The following is a 26,563-nucleotide window of genomic DNA, read 5'->3' on the forward strand; positions in this document are numbered from 1 at the left end:
GTCCATGCCACGTAGCGTAGCGGCACTTTTGCGTGCTCGCCGGGGCAGATGTACCAGTTTATTTTGATCTTCAGTATGGATTTGATTCTTGTAACCTCACAGCCCGCGAGATTATAAACCTGAACGTTGAATCTAGCGTTACTGCTCTCTGCTATCCTATTCATTGTCAAAGGCACAGAAATTAAGTCTCTCGACCTTTTATTTGGGACTGTACTACAAAGTGGCTTTGTTCTTAGGAGGCAGATTCAGATGAATTGGTCTCAGTGCCGTTAAAGGTAGAAGCTGTCCACGTATTTTTCTTACTACTTAATTGTTTATCACCTCTGGAGATGATATACCATCGTTTCATATACAGACGAGTTATAAGAACATTCGCTTTCGGAAATCATGTCAGTCATTCAACTGCAAGCCGTTATGTTTGTATTCTACTGTCTTGTTGCCTGGCAACGTGATGCGCCTTCATCTATGTGGTCGAAACAAGCAGAACTTTCAGTGACGAACTTCACAAACATTCGTTGCGTAGTTGTTGAAAGTGTGGTGCGCTGTAGACGGATTTAGGGCCCGTACTTCGGTAGCGAAAAAGTTTGACAGTAAGCACTGACACTCGTATTTGTTAGGGAAGTGACGTAGTGCGTAAAACGCTGAATATTTTCTCGGCAGCGGTGGGCTCGAAATCTCCACCCCGCTGTCGTCAGTAAGGTATCCCCTTGTTGTACATCTGGAGATATAATCACTTGTACCTCCTTCATAACCTCTGCATGCGCACCTTAAAACTCGCAACATAAGCATCCAACTAGATACTTACAAACCGTAACCGAACGAAAATGTAAACCCTTAAGTATTTTGTCACTGTTACACTTCACTGTCTGCTTCGCAAGCTTGATCCGTCATCACACGGCGACTTCCGATATCCTTTCCTTTGGACAAATACTGCAGTCGTACAAAATTTATCAAACTACAAAATTTCTGTCATCTAATGGAATTATTGTACATGTTCCACTACTGGCCCATTTCGGCTGTTAAGCCTTTTTCAAGCGGTAGCTGACGTCTATGAGGACGGACCACAACTCGGTCCAGTCACCAGGATATGATGAGCAAACATAAAATTTGCAACATCGAGTAATTCTTTTCTTCATTGTTATTTCACCCTCGTCAGCTGTACAGTCATCCCATTCTTCTACCAAAAGATACACTCCTGGAAATGGAAAAAAGAACACATTGACACCGGTGTGTCAGACCCACCATACTTGCTCCGGACACTGCGAGAGGGCTGTACAAGCAATGATCACACGCACGGCACAGCGTACACACCAGGAACGGCGGTGTTGGCCGTCGAATGGCGCTAGCTGCGCAGCATTTGTGCACCGCCGCCGTCAGTGTCAGCCAGTTTGCCGTGGCATACGGAGCTCCATCGCAGTCTTTAACACTGGTAGCATGCCGCGACAGCGTGGACGTGAACCGTATGTGCAGTTGACGGACTTTGAGCGAGGGCGTATAGTGGGCATGCGGGAGGCCGGGTGGACGTACCGCCGAATTGCTCAACACGTGGGGCGTGAGGTCTTCACAGTACATCGATGTTGTCGCCAGTGGTCGGCGGAAGGTGCACGTGCCCGTCGACCTGGGACCGGACCGCAGCGACGCACGGATGCACGCCAAGACCGTAGGATCCTACGCAGTGCCGTAGGGGACTGCACCGCCACTTCCCAGCAAATTAGGGACACTGTTGCTCCTGGGGTATCGGCGAGGACCATTCGCAACCGTCTCCATGAAGCTGGGCTACGGTCCCGCACACCGTTAGGCCGTCTTCCGCCCACGCCCCAACATCGTGCAGCTCGCCTCCAGTGGTGTCGCGACAGGCGTGAATGGAGGGACGAATGGAGACGTGTCGTCTTCAACGATGAGAGTCGCTTCTGCCTTGGTGCGAATGATGGCCGTATGCGTGTTTGGCGCCGTGCAGGTGAGCGCCACAATTAGGACTGCATACGACCGAGGCACACAGGGCCAACACCCGGCATCATGGTGTGGGGAGCGATCTCCTACACTGGCCGTACACCTCTGGTGATCGTCGAGGGGACACTGAATAGTGCACGGTACATCCAAACCGTCATCGAACCCATCGTTCTACCATTCCTAGACCGGCAAGGGAACTTGCTGTTCCAACAGGACAATGCACGCCCGCATGTATCCCGTGCCACCCAACGTGCTCTAGAAGGTGTAAGTCAACTACCCTGGCCACCAAGATCTCCGGATCTGTCCCCCATTGAGCATGTTTGGGACTGGATTAAGCGTCGTCTCACGCGGTCTGCACGTCCAGCACGAACGCTGGTCCAACTGAGGCGCCAGGTGGAAATAGCATGGCAAGCCGTTCCACAGGACTACATCCAGCATCTCTACGATCGTCTCCATGGGAGAATAGCAGCCTGCATTGCTGCGAAAGGTGGGTATACACTGTACTAGTGCCGACATTGTGCATGCTCTGTTGCCTGTGTCTATGTGGGTGTGGTTCTGTCAGTGTGATCATGTGATGTATCTGACCCCAGGAATGTGTCAATAAAGTTTTCCCTTCCTGGGACAATGAATTCACGGTGTTCTTATTTCAATTTCCAGGAGTGTATATTAGATTACACAAAGACGAAAAACAATAAAATAAAGAGTGGATATTTACACTTTATTTTAAAATGTCTAATGACGAATTTAATTAAGAAGTTATGTAAATGTATCTTGATTTTTATCCTCGTCAATTTTAAAACAGGAATATAAAAGATCAAACAAATACAATAAGAATACATTTAAAAAATTTCACGACGTAGGAAAAGTATTATTTTAAAAGTGAAGCACTACACTGCCACTAAAAGTTGAAGGATGTGCCCCTGGAAAAATCATCTAATGTTGAAGCAGAAAATGATGATGATGTTTGGTTTGCGGGGAGCCCAACTGAGCGGTCATTAGCGCCCGTACTAAGTCCCAATGTTTACACTGTCCAATTCTTGCACAGTCCAATCTAGTCACTGTCATGAACGATGATAATGAAATGATGAGGACAACACAAACACCCAGTCCCCAGGCAGAGAAAATCCTCAACCCGGCCGGGAATCGAACCCGGGATCCCGAGATCTAGAGGCAACAACGATAGCCACTAGACAACGTGCTGAGGACTGAAGCAGAGACGGTTATGCGTTTTGTTGTGTAGGAGAATGTGGGTATAAGTACGGAGTACTGTTGGATAGTATTGACGGAGATGTGCATGTTGGGAGACAGGAAGGGAGGAGCAGTTAGGGGTGTTGTTAAGGACATACTATGAAGGAGGGGAGAGAGGTAGAGTAGGAAGGGGAGAAAGGAGGTAAGGGAGGACGGAGAGGGAAAGGTAATGCAAGCCATGATGATGTGGGTTGGGTAGAATGAAATACAGTTGGTCGGATGGTTCAGTGGTGGGAGGGATTTCATTATCTGGGAGAGGGAGGTGGTTCAGATTCCGCTGGAAGAGAACGTGGAGATTGTGCAGGTGTATGATTGACGGAATTTGTCGGTATAGCCGAGGCGGCGTACTAGAAATGGATATTAGAGGGGAGGTAATATGATTATTGGAATCGAGTTTGCGGATGGTGCAAGTTGTTCGATTGATTGTGTTCAGTATGAGTGACGAGAGGAAGGAATTTGATGAGATAGTAAAGGATCGATGTTGGGGAATGGGGAATGCATGGCGTTCAAGGATTGCTAACACGGTAGCTCAGCGTGTTCGGTCAGAGGGTTATCTGCCATCTGTAATAATTAAAAAAGAAAAAACTGAGTTAATCGATCAACGACGAACTTAAAGGGGTGTCTAACGACGTCCGCCCTGAGCAGATGCAACGAACGAAAGCGAACAAATTCAGATTTAAGAAAAGATTTTTAGGGACTAATAGAACTTAGTTGGATCTGGTGTCCATGTAACATTTGCTTAAGAGAGGCTCGGTCAGATTAAGGTTTTGCTGTTATGGACGATAGTGAAGGGGTGTAAACTTGAAATAGGACCAGTTAGTAGTTTTAGTTAAGTTCAAGGGGTGACGCATAAAGTTGATATAAAAATCAGAAAAGTAGCAGAAGCGAGAACACCGCCTAGTGTGAATCAATTGTCCTTGTGTTTACACGAATGAAAGGCGCAGATCTTAATCTGTTTTTGGACAAATTTTTCGCATGACTGCTAGTCATAAGTTTTATGTTTGTCCGCGATCTGCTAGTGGCTCTATAGTTTGGCGACCTGTTCTTATGCATATCATCTACCGCTTCAGAATGGAACAATAGCCGAAACTGGTCAGTTGTGGAAATCAATCATAATTACAGTCGATGGTGTAAACGTTGTCACTTCACAAACTTCGATATCCGTACATACATAATATATGCGTCGAACCAAGTGAGGCATCGCACTCCATCGGACAGAAGTTTCTTTAGGAAGAACATGCTTTCAAGATGAAGTCATTTCCCTACTCGCTAGTATTTAGTCTTGTTGCTACAGCATCTGAAGGCTTTGAAGGTTTCTGTGCTCTACTTGTGAACAGGAGACTGTGTGTGACAAAACCTCTCGTTAGAAATCTGAAAACGCCTACTTTAAATTCCACTTACATTTTATGATCTAGAGTTGCCTTTGATATCCTATTTTGAACACGAATATTAGCTTTGGCTAATAGTTTCAATCTGCGTGACACCAGTGAATCTAAACAGAATCTATTTGCAAATGAAATTAAAAACAAAGACTGGTTATCAGTTGTACACAGAATGGCTTCCTCATCAAACAGTCACACAGAGGCTAACCGTTGTACATCGAAAATATTCCCTGTTTGAGAAACGCATCTACTGCATTTATACGAAAATTTCGCAGACGAAAACTGTTCCTAATTTTCTCTCGAAAAGTTCATTTAGGTCATATCATAGCTTCTCAGCTGTGCAACGGATAACTCGAAACTGGTATGCATGCGTACTGCAGGAATATGAAGCAGCGAACTGCATGTACTTGAAATAAATAACTGAGCTGCAAACTGCCCTATCTTACGTTTTTTAAGCTGCTTTTATAAACTAAACTTCCTTCCTTTTCTTTAATAAATGCAGCTCATTGTCCACGCAAGAGCACAAGATGTGTCAGGGCAATTTTTACCAGATTACCTTTTCATTTCAGACTGAGCGTTAGCTTCAGTGAAATATTTGTAAATGAATGAAGGGTATTTGAAGTTTTATTGAATCCTCTCAATAACACAGAAGTGACTCGTACTAACAAGACAACAATTTTCTCTTCGCATTGTCGTACACCATAAAAATTACTTTTACACACAATACTTAAATTACGAACAGTTTAGTCTGTGCATTACATGAGATACGTTGAGCTAACAGTGGAAAGAGGGAGATAATTGGAATACTGGACTCATGATTGATAATTCACCCTGGATACAAACACGTAGCTACTGTTACATATAATGAAATATTTACGCTTTAATAATTACTCGTCTAGAGCTTGCAGCAATTTAACTCAACGCAAATTACATTTTTCCAAGTAAGCCGTCTCTCTATAAGACCCTTTATAAAAAATCATCCTTAATCCTAAATTTGACATCAAGAAGCATTTCAGTAAAATTCATTCTATATGCGGTACGTCCGCCATCCACCCTTCTCTCCCTCTCTCTCTCTCTCTCTCTCTCTCTTTCTCTCTCTCTCTCTCTCTCTCTCTCTCGCTCTGCAACTGACTCAATCGCAAGCCAAGCTCTGCTCAGCAACACAACTCTGGTAGCCTAAGGACACGTATCACTCATGTGTTGAGGCATTCAAAGAATCTCATAGTGCTAATCACACCAAACAATTGATATTTCGCTTGATATGTAAACCCTCCAGCGCACATGAATATCTTAAACTGGACAGGGCATATATATTCACCATAGTTTATGATCAGGTGGAGCGCAAAAAGTCTGCTTACACTTGAGTGTATTTTGAGACAAGAGTTTCATGAATTTTTAAATAACAGGTGATAGTTTAAGAATATTTAAACTCAAGGCTCCCCCTTTCTATTTTCCCTGACATTAGCTAATCGATTTACAGTGTTTTATTTATGCCATCTTTAAAGCACCAGTGCGAATGAGAAAATGTGTTCTGTTGCCCCGAGTGCTCTTCAGAGTATTCCGTATACGTATCCACTGATCAAAATGATCCAGTATATCCGGAACAACATTATCTATTTACAAAGTCACGGGAAAAAGGTATCATACATCTGGGTACAAAAACTCGTGGGAGCGAGCAAGTTAACAATGCAGCCAAACACACAGAATGTCTTTACATTACACGCAGCTACGGCGCACCATAGAAGACAACTTATGTGCCATGACTAAAAGTAGGACACAGCCCACTGACACTCGGCCACCTCCTACAGGTGTTACAGAGCGCCTTCATAGTGACCAGTATTCCATTGTAGGGAACATTGATTTTAACACATAAAATTTTTTTCAGTTTTTTTCTTATCTGGACTGCTACGCTAACTTTTACCTGCAAATAGAATATTTTTTGTGCTTCAGAGTGGCTCGTTAGTCCACACCACCCACCAGCCAGTTTTCTTTTATCTGCAGAGTTTCTTAAAATCTTTCTTTAAATGCTTTAATCAAGACAAAATCTTCGTAAATTTTCTAGCATCTGCTTGTGAAAATGCACACATGTCTATCATAGAGTATCATATTATTTGACCACAATCGCATGGCAGCAGCAACAGCACAGGTACAAATGATGTCGTGCACCCTAAACAAAGATCCCTCCGTCCTCCATTATCTTCAGTTTCGTTGCAGCTACTGCTATGTACAAAACGAATGTCTAAAACCATATGATGTCTGATGGACAAGAGATACAAATACTTCCATGGTATAAAACTGCAAATTGCCCAGCACTGGGTCTACTGTCAAAAGTATTGATGGATATCTATCGGCAATGAATGAGTTCTGAACATGCCTGTTTGAGGAAATGCATTTCGATACATGGCTCTAATTTCCGAGAGAAAAACTATTAAGCAATCTAGGAATTCGAAGGTGCAAGTAAATATATTAAAGAGAATGTGTTATATTCGACTACTTTTGGGAGCACTTCTGCTGCGTTCGTAATTTGTGAAAGGTGCAACAGAGATTTTATTTGTCGCAACTCGTGATAAAAATGAGTTTATGGACTTCTTTCTTATTATGAGCTTGTCCGTAGCTAACTCTCTATCAAAACTATGGTACAGAGATCCATTTCTCATGTATCGAAACGCATTTCCTCATGTTCGACACAACACTGCAGAATATATCAACGCGTAACAGACTGTAATGAAATGGCGTAATCTCGTCTGTCCACAGGTTGTTGTTGTTGTTGTGGTCTTCAGTCCTGAGACTGGTTTGATGCAGCTCTCCATGCTACTCTATCCTGTGCAAGCTTCTTCATCTTCCAGTACCTACTGCAACCTACATCTTTCTGAATCTGCTTAGTGCAATCATCTCTTGGTCTCCCTCTACGATTTTTACCCTCCACACTGCCCTCCAATACTAAATTGGTGATCCCTTGATGCCTCAGAACATGTCCTACCAACCGATACCTTCTTCTGGTCAAGTTGTGCCACAAACTTCACTTCTCCCCAATTCTATTCAATAACTCCCCATATTTATGTGATCTACCCATCAAATCTTCAGCGTTCTTCTGTAGCATCACATTTCGGAAGCTTCTATTCTCTTCTTGTCCAAAATATTTATCGTCCATGTTTCACTTCCATACATGGCTAAAATCCATACAAATACTATCAGAAATGACTTCCTGGCACATAAATCAATACTCGATGTTAACAAATTTCTCTTATTCACAAACGCTTTCCTTGCCATTGCCAGTCTACATTTTATATCCTCTCTACTTCGACCATCATCAGTTATTTTGCTCCCCAAATAGCAAAACTCATTTATTACTTTAAGCGTCTCATTTCCTAATCTAATTCCCTCAGCATCACCCGACTTAATTAGACTACATTCCATTATCCTCCTTTTGCTTTTGTTGATGTTCATGTTATATCCTCCTTTCAAGACACTGTCCATTCCATTCAACTGCTCTTCCAAGTCCTTTGGTGTCTCTGACAGAATTACAATGTCATCGGCGAACCTCAGAGTTTTTATTTCTTCTCCATGGATTTTAATACCTACTCAGAATTTTTCTTTCGTTTCATTTACTGCTCGCTCAGTATACTTGATTGAATAACATCGGGGAGAGGCTACAACCCTGTCTTACTCCCTTCCCAAACACTGCTTCTCTTTCATGTCTCTCGACTCTTATAACTGCCATCTGGTTTCTGTACAAATTGTAAATAGCCTTTCGCTCCCTGTATTTTATCCCTGCCACCTTTAGAATTTGAAATAGAGTATTCCAGTCAACATTGTCAAAAGCTTTCTCTAAGTCTACAAATGCTAGAAACGTAGGTTTGCCTTTCCTTAATCTTTCTTCTAAGATAAGTCGTAAGGTCAGTATTGCTTCACGTGTTCCAGTATTTCTACGGAATCCGAACTGAACTTCCCCGAGGTCGGCTTCTACTAGTTTTTCCATTCCTCTGTAAAGAATTCGTGTTAGTATTTTGCAGCTGTGGCTTATTAAACTGATTGTTCGGTAATTTTCACGTCTGTCAACACCTGCTTTCTTTGGGATTGGAATTATTATATTCTTCTTGGAGTCTGAGGGTATTTCGCCTGTCTCATACATCTTACTCACCAGATGGTAGAGTTTTGTCAGGACTGGCTCTCCCAAGGCCGTCAGTAGTTCTAATGGAATGTTGTCTACTCCCGGGGCCTTGTTTCGACTCAGGTCTTTCAGTGCTCTGTGAAACTCTTCACGCAGTATCGTATATCCCATTTCATCTTCATCTACATCCTCTTCCATTTCCATAATATTGTCCTCAAGAACATTGCCCCTGTATAGACCCTCTATATACAGCTTTCACCTTTCTACTTTCCCTTCTTTGGTTATAACTGGGTTTCCCTCTGAGCTCTTGATATTCATACAAGTGGTTCTCTTTTCTCCAAAGGTCTCTTTCATTTTCCTGTAGGCAGTATCTATCTTACCCCTAGTGAGATAAGCCTCTACATCCTTACATTTGTCCTCTAGCCATCCACGCTTAGCTATTTTGCACTTCCTGTCGATCTCATTTTTGAGACGTTTGTATTCCTGTTTGCCTGCTTCATTTACTGCATTTTTATATATTCTCCTTTCATCAATTAAATTTAATATTTCTTCTGTTAACCAAGGATTTCTACTAGTCCTCGTCTTTTTACCTACTTGATCCTCTGCTGTCTTCACTACTTCATCCCTCAGAGCTACCCATTCTTCTTCTACTGTATTTCTTCCCCCCATTGCTGTCAATTGTTCTCTTATGCTCTCCTTGAAACTCTGTACAACCACTGGTTCTTTCAGTTTATCCAGGTCCCATCTCCTTAAATTCCCACATTTTTGCAGTTTCTTCAGTTTTAATCTACAGGTCATAACCAATAGATTGTGGTCAGAGTCCACATCTGCCCCTGGAAATGTCTTACAATTTAAAACCTGGTTCCTAAATCTCTGTCTTACCATTATATAATCTATCTGATACCTTTTAGTATCTCCAGGGTTCTTCCATGCATACAACCTTCTTTCATGGTTCTTAAACCAAGTGTTAGCTATGATTAAGTTCTGCTCTGTGCAAAATTCTACCAGGCTGCTTCCTCTTTCATTTCTTAGCCCCAATCCATATTCACCTACTACGCTTCCTTCTCTCCCTTTTCCTACACTCGAATTCCAGTCACCCATGACTATTAATTTTCGTCTCCCTTCACTATCTGAGTAATTTCTTTTATTTCATCATACATTTCTTCAATTTCTTCTTCATCTGCAGAGCTAGTTGGCATATAAACTTTTACTACTGAAGTAGGTGTGGGCTTCGTATCTATCTTGGCCACAATAATGCGTTCACTATGCTGTTTGTAGTAGCTTACCCGCATTCCTATTTTCCTATTCATTATTAAACCTACTCCTGCATTACCCCTATTTGATTTTGTGTTTATAACCTTGTAGTCACCTGACCAGAAGTGTTATTCCTCCTGCCACCAAACTTCACTAATTCCCACTATATCCAACTTTAACCTATCCATTTCCCTTTTTAAATTTTCTAACCTACCTGCCCGATTAAAGGATCTGATATTCTACGCTCCGATCCGTAGAACGCCAGTTTTCTTTCTCCTGATAAAGACATCCTCTTGAGTAGTCCCCGCCCGGAGATCCTAATGGGGGACTATTTTACCTCCGGATACCAAACTTTATACTCAGGTCAAATAAGCGCGAACTAGATTTGGGCATTGTAACAGAACCATCAAATACAGAAGGTTACATTAAAATATATCCAGCATACGGTGAAGATTACGACCATATATGACTTAAAGTATTAATACGGTCTTCACATCAACGTGCTACCCGACCCATATCGGGTTCTATTTATTGTGCTCTTCTGTATACGTTGACATAATCTTCAGTACGCGTTCTTACTGTGATTAGACCCATTTCGGTCTGAACGTATTTGAAGCTGATATCTGCTAACGAACGAGACTAGCATTTGACGACATTCTACTACTCATTCATATATTCCAAGCATTTTGTGATCATTCCATGCGTCCGAGAAATGGATCCTTATCAAATTTTTTGAATAAAGTTGTCTGAAAATGCCCGACGTACGGAAATAGGACATTAGCGCATGAAATGTAGAGGTTATTTCAAATAACAGTAAAGCCTGTAGCAAGAAAAATTGTGTGTACAAGTAATTTTATGCGACAGTGGAACTGAGAATCAAAAACATAATCGTATACAAGTATATACACACAGTGCTTTAAACGGAATGAGATTACATTTGTGTCTAGGTCTACATATACCCTCCGTAAGCCACGTCATGGAGTCTCCCTTTTCCTGTTCCAGCGACGAAAGTTTCGCAGGAAGAACGATTACTCTGGTAAAATTCTGTGTGAGCTCTATTCTCTCTGATTTCATGTTCGTGATCATTTCGTGCATTATATGTAAGATGAAACAATAGATTGGTTGACTCTTCTAGGAACGCACGGTTTTGACACTTTAACAGTAAAGCATACTCTGATCGCCACTCTTGCAGCGTCTTCCACAGCAGGTGCCCGAACATATCCGCGACGCTTTCCCGCTTACTACGAGGATTGTTTGGTAAGTCTGGTAAATTTCAATGAAAGAAGGAACAATTTTGTTGCGTCTTCATTATTGGTAAGCTTGATTATTCCAAGGATCGTACAAAGAATTTCAACAATTTACACAGCTTAGTTCATTGTTTACAGCCGTCTGAAATGGTCAGTGTGTATGCTGAGATTGGTAAAGGAGAAAACCGATTTTCATACTGTTATTCAACATTTTCGTTTGAATAGACAGGCTGTCGCACAAATCAAAACAGAACGGGATGTAGTTCACACGGACTTTGCACCATCACTGAAGACCATTTGATTTTCGATTAATGAATTTAAACGAGGTCAGACAAGCACCGAAGACGAAGCTCGCACCGTCCGTCCCAATGAGGTCACCGCAAAGGAAACCATCGACAAAACCCGTGATATAAAAATGCAAACCACCAAACAATCATTCGAGAAATTGCTCAGACTGTGGGCATCTCAAATGAGCGAATATACAATATCCTGCACGGAGAACTTGCGGTGAAGAAGCTGTCTGCGAGGTGTATGCCGCGATTGCTCAAAGTCGACTAAAGTGCATCGGCAAAGCATTTCAACAGTATGTCTGGCGACGTTTAATTGCAATTTGCAAGACTTTTTGCGCCGACGTGTGACTGCTGATGAAACCTGGTTCCATATCAGAGTCTAAGCGGCAGTCAAACGGATAAAGATCGGTGAAAGTGCGCCGAAGAAGGCAAAAAGTATTTCGTCAGCTGAGAAGAATATGGTCACTGTTTCCTTGGGAATTCTATCGAATAATTCTCATAGATTACTTGGGAAAAGGCAGAACCATAACTAAATTCTAGAGTTTGAAACGTACGGCGGCTGGAATAAAACCGAGGTCGGCAACCAAAATAGTGGTCTTTCACCAGGATAATGCACCCTCACACACATAGGCGATAACAGTGGCGAATGGCATGAACTGTGGTTTGAATTAGTTCCTCATCCACCCTTTTCACCAGACGTAGCCCTAGATGACTTCTTACTGTTCCCTAAATTGAAGCTTTGGCTTGCTGGGAAGGTATTTTGAGCATATAAGGAAGTAAAAGTGGCAGTCAACGAGTATTTTGCAGAGTTTGACAAAATCTATTTTTCCGATTGGATGAAAAAGTTAGAGGGTCGCTGGGCCAAGTGTATATTCCTCAAATGAGACTGTGGCGAGAATTAAGGTGCGTTTGTACCAGACATATCAAACCACCCTCGTAAACGAACTTGTAACCAAACACACTGCTCTTCTATGGATCTTCCTATTTCCTCTAATCCTCTATAAATCTGGTACAGATTCCGGAAATAACAGCAATATTCAAGGATTGGTCGAGTGAGGATTTTGTAAGTTATCCTAGTTCCTCTATCAATATTCAAGTATTGGTGGAATGATGGTTTTGTAAGTTATCCCCTTCGTGGTTGGACTATATTTCCTGAGTGTTCTTACAATGAATTTGCCTGGCAGCTGCCTTAACTGCGATTAGTTTTATGTGGTCATTCTACTTTAAATGGCTACTTTAGACGATTTATAGATGTGACTGCTTCCATTGTTTCTTCTGCAATCATTTAATCGCCAATAACGGCTCTTTCTGGCTATTTATTCGCAGTACGTTACGTTTATTTATGCTGAGCGTCAATACCTTGTCCCTGTAGCAAGCGTCGATTATCCACTGGTTTTCCTTCTGCTGCTTAGTATATGTTTAAGGAGACAAATCCAGGATATAATCAGTATACCCAATGTCTCTGCATAGATTAAGCACTGTGTGCAAGTGTAAGAAATGTACTAAACGTTTGCGTAGCTCCTGGCTTAGTCGGAACATGAGAACCAGTCCAATGAGATGTGGAAAACCGCCTCATAGTGCGTAGGAGGGATTTGATCAGGGGCCAGAATACATACACGTCTTGGAAGCTGTCGGGTTAACACACGCGGCTACCCGCAGGGGGGGGGGGGGGGGGAGTGTCTTCCTTCATCTCGCTACAGGTTTCTAGTATGTGAACAAGGGTGAGAGTACGATTTTTAGCAACGAAGATACTGCTAATGTCTCTTGCCATTAATCCAGTGGGCGTGAAATGGAATGAAACTAATAGCAGAATATTGACACATTTCTTGAAGCACGGTAACTGATGAGGTCCCTGGCCCTGTAGTGCTGAACCCACAGGTGAACAATGCCGAGGAGTATGAAGAACGTAACATTCAGACTTAGGACCGGCCAATAAGGCGGTGGAATGTCCATCACTGACAACACTCTGAAGATTGCTACTAAATGTAGAATCAAATATCAGCAGACTCAGGGAAGTAGTTTCCCGCTAACAGCTCGTATATCCATATGAAGTCCCGTAAGTATGAGCAGACTTAGAGAAGTAATTTTGCACTGACAACTTATATTTCCAGTTTAAATATCTGGACTATACGTGCAGTATTGTCTCTCTAAGAAATGACCTTATACCTAGCAAATATCTGAAAGAGTACAAGAGCAGTGCATGAAAATAGAAGTCGAAGCTCATGAGCCAAATACGAATATTTGTAGATAACAATAATCGATGCGATAAGAAAACATCTATATACAGAAAGAATTATGCAGTGTACTGTACCAGACACAAAGTAACGTTAACAAGAGGAGCAACTGACAAAGCATCATTATCTTCTATTGGTGACAAATCTAGTGTGCTCACAACAATGAATCTTGTATTACAAAAAATGTTTAGTTTCTCAGAATTAACAAATAACATGAAAAACCCAGGAACAGTAGTAATAAAGATACATACATGAAAAACACACACACAATGTAAGAGGAAGAAGGTATGTAGACCGGAGGTAAAGGACAAACAAACAGATGAATCGTGGTTAATGTAAAGAAAAAGGAAGGGGAATTCAGTGCCCTTTAAGGTCAAGGTTTCAGAGAGTCTGTGTGATATTTTATCGTAGTTTCATGTATTATTCTAATTTACAGATGAGCTTTATAACTTCTGTACTGTATGCATACTATCGTTTCACTGGAACCTCATACTTTTCTCAGCTTGTCTCAGTTTGCGGGCACAGTAAATATTAACAGGAGACTGGGATTTGAAACTAATTTCCTGTCCGTTATCTGACTGTGTAAGGCATCGGCAACGTTCCTACTTGTATGGGTTCCTGATTCGTTTGGATGCTGGGAAAGGATGGGAGGGTATCGCAGCACTAATAAAAAAAGGAGTATTAAAAACAGAGACATAATCTGTAATCAGAATCAAACAGAACCACATTAGCCCGAGAGCAGCTTTCACTAACGCTGCGCAGTGACAAACGATGCAGAGAACAAGTATTGAATCATAGTTAGATACCCACAAAACTGAGACAAAATCTGAGAGATAATGATGAGCCCTGAGAAGAGGATCAGAGCGATAAATGGAGGTGGAGAGGACCAGGTTTCGTTGAAATTTACTACATGTTTGGTGTTGTTGGTTTGCAGTCGAAGCGCGAGATACTCGCACTCACCAGGTGAACGAAATGGTGAGCGAAATCGACATGGCTCTCTTTTGTTCAAAGTAGTGAAAAGGTACTGCGCGACAGTAAATGTTTTTAGCAACACGAGGCTGCGAGCAGTGACGATTCTGAAGCTGCTGGTCCACCTCCTGGACCACCTTATGGAGGTCTTCGCATTTTAAAAAAACAGCACTGTTCCCAACTACTTGGGAGGCTGAGGGGCTGCATCGTACCTGCTGAGACATAGCAACTGACCACATTCTTTTCTCACAGAAGTTTCCTGGACTGGCACAGTCCCAACCGTCACAAAAGCGGCCTTCGCTGTTGTCTGGATGCCTAACACGTGCAAGATGATTCCCCTTTTCAAACTAGTACAGTTTTTAGCAGTTGCGGGCATCTAGAGTCGATAATTAATTCTCAAAATGACAATTTCCCAAATCTGTTTCCAGATTTCGCTTCCTTGGTACGTTAGGGGAGTTGTCATGAAGCTTTTTTCCTCTCGAAACTTTCTTTCACCCTAAATTACTAAACTCGATTATGGTAGGGTATATAACAGTTTATTTTGTACATGATTTGGTACGTAACATACCATTAGAAATCTAATAATGGTAATTAACCAGCGAATAACCTATAAATTCTTTGCATAAAATGTGGAGTAATAAACGTTATGATGGTCTGGTGGCAATGCAATATTTTCCCCTTTTTACTGCTCTGGGCTTAACGATTTAGTTCGTTACTGAATTTTTGAGTACCTTAAAATAAAATTGATGGTTCAGATATAGATGAAGCAGTCGCTTGTTCAGTACTAAAGGATCCTGACTTTGTCACCCAATTTATTAAGTATTAATTCCCAGTCGACTCTTTCTTTACTTTCGGTCTTGTGTGGCCGCATAGGTGCGGGTCTTGATGCATGGCGGTCTGTTCGAAAGATTCGTAACAGGCGGTGTTACAAATGTAACAGCAGTTTTCCAACTATTACGGCGCAGTTGTTTCAGATAGGGCCATCAAAGGTTAATACATATTGAAGTTTACAACTGTTCGTCTTTCCTCAATTGCGTATCGGTTGCATAATTAATTTCTTAATTCCCTGGGGTTGTTACTTGAAGAGCTGCACATGGTTTTAATATAAAAAATAATCATAAATAGTTTAATAATTTTAAGAAGTCAGTGCTGTTAAAATTTTTCTAGATGAGTTACATTAAATTTATAGTAGGCGTTGTGGGAGCAAAATTGGCTCATGAAACAGATAAGCCAACTTTGTGAACGTTAACTTACTTCAGACTTAAGAAGTCGCGAATCCGGCCATCGTCTCTACAACGAGTGTCGTTTATCATATTCACGTACTTCAAGCAGAAAAAAGGAAGGAAGGAAGGAAGATTATGGTTCAACGTCCCATCGACATCGAGGTCATTAGAGACGGAGAACAAGTTCGGGCTGTGTGAAGAATAGGGAAGGAAATCGGCAGTGTCCTTGAAAAGGAACCATGCCGGTATTTGCCGGAGTGATTTAGAGAAATCGCGGAAGACACAAATCAGGATGGCCGGACGCAGGTTTGAATAGTTGCCCTTCCGAACGTGATCCCAGTGTGGTAATCATTCCGCCACCTAGCTCGGTGTATAAAGACAAAGAATGGAACTGCAGAAATAGGTGTTCATGTGTACTGTAAACTTACAGTTGAAAATAATAATAAATAGTTACATATCATGGTTGATGGCTATGTTCAGAGGTAGTCAGTACTGACCAGTAGATTGTATGGCCGAATGACCAAAAGCAAAACAGGGAATAACCTGTACATCTTTAGCGACTGGCAAGAGAATCGGAACCCATTCTAAAATTTTTAACGCAGGAAGAATGAGAAAAGCACAGTCAAAACTTTAGCTGGAAAGACAACAGTATATACTCCTGGAAATTGAAATAAGAACACCGTGAATTCATTGTCCCAGGAAGGGGAAACTTTATTAACACATTCCTGGGGTCAGATACATCACATGATCACACTGACAGAACCACAGGCACATAGACACAGGCAACAGAGCATGCACAATGTCGGCACTAGTACAGTGTATATCCACCTTTCGCAGCAATGCAGCCTGCTATTCTCCCATGGAAACGATCGTAGAGATGCTGGATGTAGTCCTGTGGAACGGCTTGCCATGCCATTTCCACCTGGCGCCTCAGTTGGACCAGCGTTCGTACTGGACGTGCAGACCGCGTGAGACGACGCTTCATCCAGTCCCAAACATGCTCAATGGGGGACAGATCCGGAGATCTTGCTGGCCAGGGTAGTTGACTTACACCTTCTAGAGCACGTTGGGTGGCACGGGATACATGCGGACGTGCATTGTCCTGTTGGAACAGCAAGTTCCCTTGCCGGTCTAGGAATGATAGAACGATGGGTTCGATGACGGTTTGGATGTACCGTGCACTATTCAGTGTCCTCTCGACGATCACCAGAGGTGTACGGCCAGTGTAGGAGATCGCTCCCCCCACCATGATGCCGGGTGTTGGCCCTGTGTGCCTCGGTCGTATGCAGTCCTGATTGTGGCGCTCACCTGCAAGGCGCCAAACACGCATACGACCATCATTGGCACCAAGGCAGAAGCGACTCTCATCGCTGAAGACGACACGTCTCCATTCGTCCCTCCATTCACGCCTGTCGCGACACCACTGGAGGCGGGCTGCACGATGTTGGGGCGTGAGCGGAAGACGGCCTAACGGTGTGCGGGACCGTAGCCCAGCTTCATGGAGACGGTTGCGAATGGTCCTCGCTGATACCCCAGGAGCAACAGTGTCCCTAATTTGCTGGGAATTGGCGGTGCGGTCCCCTACGGCACTGCGTAGGATCCTACGGTCTTGGCGTGCATCCGTGCGTCGCTGCGGTCCGGTCCCAGGTCGACGGGCACGTGCACCTTCCGCCGACCACTGGCGACAACATCGATGTACTGTGCAGACCTCATGTCCACCCAGCCTCCCGCATGCCCACTATACGCCCTCGCTCAAAGTCCGTCAACTGCACATACGGTTCACGTCCACGCTGTCGCGGCATGCTACCAGTGTTAAAGACTGCGATGGAGCTCCGTATGCCACGGCAAACTGGCTGACACTGACGGCGGCGGTGCACAAATGCTGCGCAGCTAGCGCCATTCGACGGCCAACACCGCGGTTCCTGGTGTGCCCGCTGTGCCGTGCGTGTGATCATTGCTTGTACAGCCCTCTCGCAGTGTCCGGAGCAATTATTGTGGGTCTGACACACCGTTGTCAATGTGTTTTTTTTTCCATTTCCAGGAATATATATATATATATATATATATATATATATATATATATATATATATATATATATACGTTAAATTTACTCGTTTTTGTCGCACGTAGAACCGCAAATGACGGCGCGGCGCCACGTAGTTTTAATATTCAGAGTGACACAAACGAGTAATTCGCTAATTTGAAGCATCTAAACCATTCAAGAAAGTCACTTATGATTGACATTTTAAATATCGACGGAAAAATTGTTGAAAATGGAATTCTTGCAGAGGTCACTACCAGAGAAAAATAAATCCAGGCAGTATTTTATGCTACACTACTGACGACTTCCATGAATCGTGATTTTAATTTACTGAAGTGAAATATTTCTCACACGTACATCAACTTATAACAATTTCTGCAGCACGGTTCTTCTACACCTACAGCTACATAGATGCTCCCCAATCCACCGTACGGCACGTGGCGGTGGGTACCCTGTACCACCACTAATAATTTTGTTTCCTGTTCCACTCACAAATAGAGCGAAGGAAAAACGACTGTCTGTATGCCTCTGTATGAGCCCTAATTTCTCGTATATAATCTTTGTTGTTTTTGTTTCCTGTTCCACTCACAAATAGAGCGAAGGAAAAACGACTGTCTGTATGCCTCTGTATGAGCCCTAATTTCTCGTATATAATCTTTGTTGTGCTTACGCGCACTATGTGTTAGCGGCAGTAGAATCATTGGGCAGTCAGCTTCAGATGCCTGTTCTCCAAATGTTCTCAACAGCGTCCCTCGAGAAGAATGTCACCCTCCCTCCACGCATTCCCGTTTGATTTCCCGAAACATTTCCGAAACAATGAGTGTTGTTCGAACCTACATCTAATAGCCCGCCTCTGAACTGCTTCGATGTCTTCCTTCAGTCCATCCTGATACGGATCCCCGACACATAACTCAAGAAGCTATACATATCTGTGAACCTATTCCATATGCTCATACCTTCTTGAACAGCCGGCAACGAGGCATCGTGCAAAGGCTTTCCTGAAATCTAGGAACATGGAAACAGCCTGTTGCCCTTCATCCATAGTTCTCAGGATATCATGTGAGAAAGGGGGAAGCTGAGTTTCACACGAGCGATACTTTCTAAAACGAAGCTGATTCTTGCACAGAAGATTCCCGGTCTCAAGAAAATGTACTATATTCGAACTGGGAATGTGTTCAAGGATTCTGAAGCAAACCGATATTAGGGATATTGGTCTGTAATTTTGCGAGTCCGTTCTTTTGCCCTTCGTATGTACGGGAGCCACCTGGGCTTTTTTCCAGTCGCTTGGGAAAATTGCGCTGGGCGAGAGATTCACGACAAATGCAAGCTATGTAAGGGGCCTATGCCGTAGAATACTCTTTGCAAAACAGAATTAGGATTCCAGCCAGACCTTGTCACTTATTTGCTTTGAAATCTTTCAGTTGTTTCTCTACTCCAGGGATGCCTATTTAGTGTGTCGTCAGAATGGGAGTCTGCGCGAAGGTCAAACGACTGTATGTTTATACCGTTCTCCTGCTTGAACGATTTTTTGTACGTGAAATTTAAAACTTAATCTTTCGGTCTGCTATCTTCCGTTGGCACACTAGCTGGCTGAAAGCCTTTGACCCAGTTAACGATTTTACATGCGACCAGAAATTGCTCCGGTTCCCTGCATGACTTTGGTAGTCGTATGCTTCACGCACAAATATTTTCACGGACGCACGAATCTCTATTAACCTTTGCTTGTCGTCATTTATACGTTCTCTTTTTAACCCGCCTCTGCTTCCTCAGCATTTTCCGAATCTCGTTATTAAGCCATGGTGGATCTTTCCATTTTTAATCCAATTACTGGGCACATAATTCTCCAGACCAGGATTTACAATCTGTTTAAACTTCGACAATAATTCCTCTCCTTCCGTCTTACTGGAACTAAGTGAGATGCTAACGACTGCTTATCTGTTATTTCTAGCAGAAACACTCTCCTAGCCTTTTAATTGATTTATTAACTTTCGTAACAATAGTTGCTACAATGATATCACGATCGCTAATCCCCGTTACTATTCTGACGTTGCGATAAGGCCCGGCCTATTTGTAGCTACAAGGTCTAAGATAATTCCACTGCGTGTGATCTGTCGAACTAATTGCTCAACACAGTTTTGAGAAGATGTGTTCAAAAGTACTTCGCATGACAGGCACTCTGTATTCCTTCCAATGAGTCTATAGACATCGCAGTCTATACTCGGCATTTTAAAGCTGCTGCCAGCTAATATTGAATGATCTGGATGTTTACGCGCTACTTACCGTAGCCTTTCTTTCAATCACTCTAGAACTGTCACAGCAGAATCCGGTGGCCTGCAAAAATATCCAACAATTATTTGGTTTTACCTTGCACTGTTTTACGCGACCAGATAACATCACTGTCACACTTAACTTCGACCTCAATAGAGACAATGTGTTTGTCAGTTGCAATCGACTCTCTCCCTCCTATGTCCTCTAATCTGTATTTCCGACATACGTTGCATGACTAGCTAAATATCTCAGAGCTTTCCACTTTGGGATTCAGTAAGCTCTTGGTCTTGAGGATAATTGAAACTCGAGAACTTAGTTACGAATACTTCGAGAAATTATTGATAAAATTTTGGCAGGTGAGGTGTCTTTACTTTTAACGTAATCTGACTTCCCTTGCTGCGTATCGACTATCGAGTGTTCATCAGAGTGCGTCAAACTACAGCCAAGCCTTAAAAAAAAAAAAAGAAAAAAAAAGAAACCACCTCTCATGTGTAAAATCCTCTGCTACCCGAGTAGCTGCTTCCTTTGTGTAGTGCATCCCTGACCTATAATGGGGAGTCCTACAAAGTCCCAATCGATAACACAGGTATAGAAATCTGCAGGCAAGACAGTCACGATTCTTTGGCTGAGACCCTCCAATCAGCTTCAGACCTAAGGATCTCGATCAATTTTTTAAACAGTGCTACAAATTGGAGCTCTGCTTGCAACCCACGAGCGAGGCCAGCAGCCTTTACCACTTCCGCCAGCCGCCTGTATGAACTGAGCAAAGCCTCAGAACCCATGCGACAGACACCGGTGGTGCCAACGTGAGCCACAACGTGCAGACGTCTGCACTCTGCACCCAAGATACCAGCAGGCTAGGCCGCCTCCACATCTTGGATGAGGCCGTCCGGCACACATACCGAGCGCACAGTGACTTTCTTTCACTCTGCATCGTCGGGTACACTAGGAGGTTCTTACAATAATTTTTGAATAATTTACTTTTTAGTAACAATGTAACAGTTCCATTTTTATTACGCATAGCAGTATATAAAGTGTCATCTGAATGAGGAAAACAAACATTTTCCTAATACCAAGCAAATCTTCCAAAAAAGTAATGGTTTCAGGAGCGTCACAGCAATTTTTTTTTTAAAGACAGAACTGCGGTGGAGCAAGAAATGGTCCTAATGCTTATTGTGCTGAATACCGAGCACACTTAAAGCAATTTTTGAATTGAATTGTGCCGATGCAAAACGAGAATGCACAAAGGACTGAAATTTAGGAATACGGTTCTCCTGATAAACTTCAAGTGACACACAGCAACCAGAAATTACCTCGTCTCCCATTTTAAAAAAATACTTTGTACAATCGGGAAAGTTCTGTATCGAGAGTCACACTGGTTGATCCGGGAGGAATCTGAATCGTATCAACAGTCCGTCCACGTTCTTCTGAAAGACGGTGGTGCCTTTATGTCCAGGACAGAAGTCCAATGACAGAAATGTATTAATTTCTGCAACTTGTTAGAAACTACTTCGAATGAAGTGTGAAAAATTATTCTTTCATATTTTTCCAGATTTTCATTGGTCGATTACAATATGTTGCCACTAAACAATCCTTTTTCTAAAAAAATTTCTGTCCAAATATGCCTTGAGGTCCGTGAGGTCAGACATAGTGCTGCAGAAACAGAAATCCATCCATACATATCACTGTAACTGTTGCATGTGATCGGATTATAGTATTAATCGGTTGCACAATAGTCTATCTTTTTTCAGCTGTAAAAGATAAAGTGCGGTTTGCTTGCACTTCTTTCATGAAATCCGACCGGCGTTAGACACAGCAGATATGGGGACAACAGCAAGCTTCGTCTTCACAACAGCCACAAAATCATGGCAGCTGGCCTCAACTTTTGCTTGAAGAAAACTTCGTTGTTTCCGACTTCCTACATTATATAATTTCTTGTCTTTGCTCAACCACGTCCAAGAAGACTTGTAGTTAGTAGTGTTCATCTCAATTGCCCAGTCTTACAGATCTTTACTAGTAACGCTGCACTGCCTCTCATGAGCAGCTCTAGGTAGTTCATATAAAAAAAACTCCTCTAAAGAACTATTATTTACGTTATTTATTTAAGTTTAGAAGTTTATGTAGCTTATTAATGGGAGTAACGGAACTTTGTGGCCACCTTATGTAGTAAGTTTTTCGGATAGTTTTTCTTTCACAGTTTTGTGAGTTCTGTTTTGGCACATATTTACTACTTCCACTGTTAGTACTTATGCTACCACAAAGGATACTGGTAATTATTATGGATATAAAAGGAGCTACAAATTTGAGTAACGGTAGCTTCGGACAGTTGTTTCAGAGAAACCATCAAGAGAAAATATACTTCGCTCCACAAATGACGGTCGAGCCGAATCGTGTCATCTTTTTACCAATGCGGCGTCCAGCAAGTATATTGTATGTACCTTCCATACCCAGAATCTGCGGTCTCCTTCGATAGGGTGCACAATTCTCCAGCTGGCTTACAAGCTACGGATATGGCAATTTTTAACATTCAAAAAAATACTTTCAGTGTGTCTTAGCAGCTAAAATACATCGAAGTGCCAAAGAAACTGGTACTGGCACGTATATTTATATACAGAGATACGCAAACAGGCAGAATGCGGTTCTGCGGTAGGCTATGGCTACGTAATACTGTACAACAAGTGTCTGGCGCAGTTGTTAGATCGGTTACTGCTGCTACAATGGTAGGTTATCAAGATTTAAGTGTGTCTGAACGTGGTGTTATAGTCGACGTACGAGCGATGGGACACAGCGTCTCCCAGATAGCGATGAAGACGAGATTTCCCCCCTACAACCATTCCACGAGCATGCTGTGAATATCAGGAATCCGGTAAATCACATCTCCGACATGGCTACAACCGGAAAAAGATCTTGCAAGAACGGGACCAACGACGACTGCAACCCTTCCGCAAATTGCTGCAGATTTCAGTGCTGGGCCACCAAAAAGTATCAGCGTGAGAACCATTCAACGAAATATCATCGATATGGGCTTTCGGAGCCGAAGGCCCTGTCGGATGCCCTTGACGACTGCACGACACAAAGCTTTACGCCTCACCTGGCCCCGTCAACTGTTGATGACCGGAAACATGTTGCCTGGTCAGACGAGTCTCATTTCAGATTGTGTCGATCGGATGGACGTGTACGGGTGTCGAGACAATCTTATGAATCCATGGACGCTGCATGTCAACAAGCGCTATTTGAAGCTGGTGAAGGCTCTGTAATGGTGTGGGGAGTGCACACTTGGAGTGATGTGGGGCTCCCGATACGTCTAGATACAACGGTGACACACCGACACGTCCGTAAGCATCCTGTTTGATCACCTGCATCCATTCATGTCCGTTGTGCATTCCGACGGACTTGGGCAATGCCAGCAGGACTATGCGATATCGCACACATCCAGACTTGCGACACAGTGTGGCTCCAGGATCACTCTTCTGAGTTTAAACACTTCCGCTGACCACCAGACACCCCAGACATGAACATTATTGAGCATATCTGCTATGCCTTGCAACGTGCTGTTCAGAAGAGATCTCCAGCCCCTCGTACTCTTAAGGATTTATGGACAGCCCTGCAGGATTCATGATGTTAGTTCCCTCCAGTCCTACTTCAGGCATTAGTGGAGCTCATGCCACGTCGTGTTGCGGAACTTCTGCATGCTCGCCGCGGCCCTGCACGATATTAGGCGCGTGTACCAGTTTGTTTTTGTCTTCAGTGTGTGACGTTACCTCATTCCTGACTGCAGCAGATAGTGAACGTGGTGCAGGACGACACACGAAGCAGACTCTTCAGACACGGAAGACGGAGCAACAAACGTTTTCCAATCTATAGGCATCTATTGTTGTTTTCGAAAGCGTTAGAGAACGTTCGAAAGTAGTCACACAGCCACGACACTAATTCAGCCCGTTATACTACCCCTTTCAAGACATTTTTTGCACAATGGCCTAGTGTTTCAGTTTCTGTACCCCTAACGTCATAGTATCTTAGTTACTTTATTATACCGGGTGATTCAAAAAGAATACCACAACTTTAAAAATGTGTATTTAATGAAAGAAACATAATATAACCTTCCGTTATACATCATTACAAAGATTATTTAAAAATGTTTTTTTTTCACTCAAAAACAACTTCAGAGATGTTCAGTATGGCCCCCTCCAGACACTCGAGCAATATCAACCCGATACTTCAACTCGTTCCACACTCTCTGTAGCATATCAGGCGTAACAGTTTGGATAGCTGCTGTTATTTCTCGTTTCAAATCATCAATGGTGGCTGGGAGAGGTGGCCGAAACACCATATCCTTAACATACCCCCATAAGAAAAAATCGCAGGGGGTAAGATCAGGGCTTCTTGGAGGCCAGTGATGAAGTGCTCTGTCACGGGCTGCCTGGCAGCCGATCCATCGCCTCGGGTAGTTGACGTTCAGGTAGTTACGGACAGATAAGTGCCAATGTGGTGGCGCTCCATCCTGCTGAAATGTGAATTGTTGTGCTTCGTGTTCGAGCTGAGGGAACAGCCAATTCTCTAACATCTCCAGATACTGTAGTCCAGTTACAGTAGCACCTTCGAAGAAAAAGGGACCAAAAACTTTATTGGCTGAAATGGCACAGAAAACGTTCACCTTAGGCTAGTCACGTTCATACTGAGTTGTTTCCCGCGGATTCTCAGTGCCCCATATACAGACATTGTGACGGTTGACTTTCCCGTTAGTGTGGAAAGTTGCTTCATCACGAAACACAATCATTGAAACGAAAGATTCATCTGTTTCCATTTGAGCAAGGATAAAATCACAGAAATCTATTCTTTTAATCTTATCAGCTGCAGACAGTGCTTGAACCAATTTCAGACGATAAGGTTTCATAACTAACCTTTTTCGTAGGACTCTCCATACAGTTGATTGTGGAATTTGCAGCTCTCTGCTAGCTCTGCGAGTCGATTTTCCTGGGCTGCGAACAAATGCTTGCTGGATGCGTGCTACATTTTCATCACTCGTTCTCGGCCGTCCACAACTTTTCCCTTTGCATAAAGACCCATTCTCTTTAAACTGTTTATACCAACGTTTAATACACCACCTATCAGGAGGTTTAACACCACACTTCGTTCGAAATGCACGCTGAACAACTGTCGTCGATTCACTTCTGCCGTACTCAATAACACAAAAAGCTTTCTGTTGAGCGGTCGCCATCTTAGCATCAACTGACGCTGACGCCTAGTCAACAGCGCCTCAAGCGAACAAATTTACAACTAAATGAAACTTTATAGCTCCCTTAATTCGCCGACAGATAGTGCTTAGCTCTGCCTTTTGTCGTTGCAGAGTTTTAAATTCCTAAAGTTGTGGTATTCTTTTTGAATCACCCCGTATACTGGAATTTAAAGAGAAATCCACCTCTAGTGTTGTTTGGTAAACATTTGATCATTGCGACTTCCTTGCCCCGACTGTTCCTTTTTTATCGTATGATACAGGGTCCATCCGCTCCCGCCATGTAGCAGCACTACTCAGTAACTCCTTTCTATCGAATGGACGGATCAGTTACAACTTATATAAAATGTGTAACGCAAAATTAACCGATATCTTCAGTTTACACTATCTTTGTAGGTTGAAATAGGAAATTTCAAGTATTTTCAGAAACACCCTGACGACTGTTGTGGAAGACGCATTTGTTTGCTTTCCAGTCTCTTCTAATAATTCCCAAGATATATGTCTTCATTGATCAGTAAATGTCTGGTGTCACCGCCAGACACCACACTTGTTAGGTGGTAGCATTTAAATCAGCCACGGTCCGTTAGTATACGTCGGACCCGCGTGTAGCCACTGTCAGTGATTGCAGACCGAGCGCCGCCACACGGCAGGTCTCTCTGTCTATTCTAGAGACTCCCTAGCACTCGCCCCAGTTGTACGGCCGACTTTGCTAGTGGTGGTTCACTGATTACACACACTCTCATTTGCAGAGACGACAGCTTAGCATAGCCTTCAGCTACGTCATTTGCTACGAACTAACAAGGCGCCATATTCAGTTACTATTGATATTGATATTGTGAATCATGTACCATCAAGAGCGACTTCATCATTAATGGATTAAAGTTAGTATCGAATTAGCTACGTCCGCTTTATGAATTCTAATTCCTTGTCATGTTCCAGACCTCTCGTCATTATAGTTCTTCCCTCCTCACGCCAGCCTGCGTGCATTTCGGTCTCCTCTAGTAACACGGTGTTGGCTCTTCTGCCAACACTACAAAATGTTCAAATGTGTGTGGATGCCTAAGAGACCAAACTGCTGAGGTCATCGTTCCCTAGACTTACACACTACTTAA

This window comes from Schistocerca gregaria, chromosome 5, assembly GCF_023897955.1.
Source record: "Schistocerca gregaria isolate iqSchGreg1 chromosome 5, iqSchGreg1.2, whole genome shotgun sequence".
Lineage (NCBI taxonomy): Eukaryota > Metazoa > Arthropoda > Insecta > Orthoptera > Acrididae > Schistocerca > Schistocerca gregaria.